The sequence below is a fragment of the Dicentrarchus labrax genome, unplaced genomic scaffold (assembly GCF_905237075.1).
Source record: "Dicentrarchus labrax unplaced genomic scaffold, dlabrax2021, whole genome shotgun sequence".
NCBI lineage: Eukaryota > Metazoa > Chordata > Actinopteri > Moronidae > Dicentrarchus > Dicentrarchus labrax.
Window position 1 is genome coordinate 14873 of NW_026136853.1, and position 2050 is coordinate 16922.

The 2050-nt window shown below is 38.9% G+C and overlaps 1 long non-coding RNA gene across 1 annotated transcript; it reads right to left on the reverse strand.

Moving 5' to 3' along the window:
* Positions 1 to 306: 306 nt before the first annotated feature.
* LOC127360150 (uncharacterized) lies at positions 307 to 1728 on the reverse strand. The gene is made up of 3 exons (XR_007883306.1): positions 1294 to 1728; positions 605 to 1210; positions 307 to 406 (listed from the first exon to the last, which is right to left on the reverse strand). It is a non-coding gene; the product is annotated as an uncharacterized LOC127360150 (long non-coding RNA).
* Positions 1729 to 2050: the final 322 nt, after the last annotated feature.

The following is a 2050-nucleotide window of genomic DNA, read 5'->3' on the forward strand; positions in this document are numbered from 1 at the left end:
TGATATGAAGCTGTGGTTTGAATACCACTTCCCTCCTCTTTGAAGAGTAGTCAGATATCTGTGTTCAGGTTTTTGTACAGCCTCTTCTACACTTTGTATCACTGTGTTTCTAGAGCACAGTAGTAGAGAGCTGTGTCTGCCAGGGTTAGTTTTCTGATGGTCAGTTCAGTTGATGAATCTGTTGTTTCAGATTCATATCGTTTATCTGGAATATATTCACGACCTGTGTTATCTTTTGCTCCTTTATAGAGTATAAACTGAGGAGCCTGAAGGTCAGAATGTCTGTACCAGTGAAGGTCTATATTGCTGTCAGTTGTCTCATATCGACATCTGAGTGTGACAGATTCTCCTTCTCTTCCACTGACTTTATCTCCTACAGGAGAGATTGTGTCTCCAGCTATTAGTCCTGGAAAAAGTGGAGAAAATGAAGCCATTAGACTAACATTGTTCATGAGGCTGAGAGGAGAAGACAGTGGAAAATATCAAGTGTACAGTGTTACTCTGTGGACAGAAACAGCTCAACTGTTGAGAGATTTCTGCTCTGAACTCCAGTTTCCATCAATCTTTAGAAAAGAATAAAAACATGTTGTGCTTTCTATCTTACCAAAGAAAAGAGCAGCAAGAATAATCCACAGCCAATGTTCCATCTCTACAACAAGGTTTAAATCAACAGGAGAAACTAGCTGATGTTCAACATTCAGTGTGACAATTGTTCTCTTCACAGCAGCAGTTATTATTGACAGAATGGTTGAACACAGTGCAGAAGTAGTGCACCGCCTACTTGATAATGTCGCCCTCTAGTGGAGCTAAAAAGTTGAGTCCAACAGTGTGGAAAAAAGGCTTCCAGCAGCTTGTCAGTGTGTCAGCTTGTGTTTTTGTACAGAGACTGTGGGTTTGCTGTCACTGTGGGCCTCACAGCACAGTAGTACAGAGCAGAGTCTGTCACTGCAGCAGAGGAGATCTGCAGATCCATTTGGGTTTTATCCTCACTCACTGTAACTGACAGTCTAGAGACTGGGTTAGACATTAACTTTCCTGTTCCTGAGTGAGAGATGAGGAACTGTGGTGGTTTTCCTGGATATTGTCGATACCAGAAGAAATATTCAGTTACATCAGCTTGTTTGTAGTATTTGTAGGACAGAGTAACAGTGCTGTCTTCTAAACTGAGACTCTTGTTTCTTGACTGCAGTGAGTTCTTCACAGCTGACACCTAAAGGAAGAGATAACTCTGTAACTTTATGATCTAAAGGTTTTTATCAATGAAGCTCTTTTAATGTTAATGATCTCACCTACCTCTTATTGTGAGCAGAAACAAAGTCACAAACAGACTGAAGTTCACTGACAGCATCTTAAAGATAAAGACAATCTGTCTGTTTTTTGGATGAAACACCACTGTGAAAGTTTCTGTCTTTTCTGTACTTGAGTCTCAGTTTTGCTCCTCCCTTAATCCCTCCCTCCTTCCTCTCACAACTCTGACAAATAGTGTGTTTGTCACTGCTGTGCTGCTGTTATTCACTAAATGCCATCATTTCCATCAGGTAACAAGTAGCTGATAAGGTCACACTGATTGACACTTTACAGCACGTGAAGGTCCTGACTGAGTTCAATCTTTAAACCTACTATAATTAACTTTTAACTGGTTATAAAACAGTCCATATTTAAGACTGACATATCTATATGATGAACATAAGCATACAAGACCTGCAGTGATTAGATTGATTCATTCTACATGTAAAATTGTTAATTCCTGCCACTGGGTCAGATTAAATCAGATTTCCATTAAAATCATTTCAATGAAACTCTACTGCTTTTGTCCACAGGCGCCAACAGAGTCTACAAAGAATAAAATGTCCTTGTTACTTTAATCAGATGATAAACTACTCTTCAATTACAGTAGACACACATCCATTACTTATTAAACACTCAAACAGTGTTATTCACATGACACATAACTTGAATTGAATTGAAAATAAATCACCTACAATGTTGATTTTCAGCTCCAAAGAGGAAGATTGTTTGCTTCTTTCATATTCATGTAACCCGGTTAAAA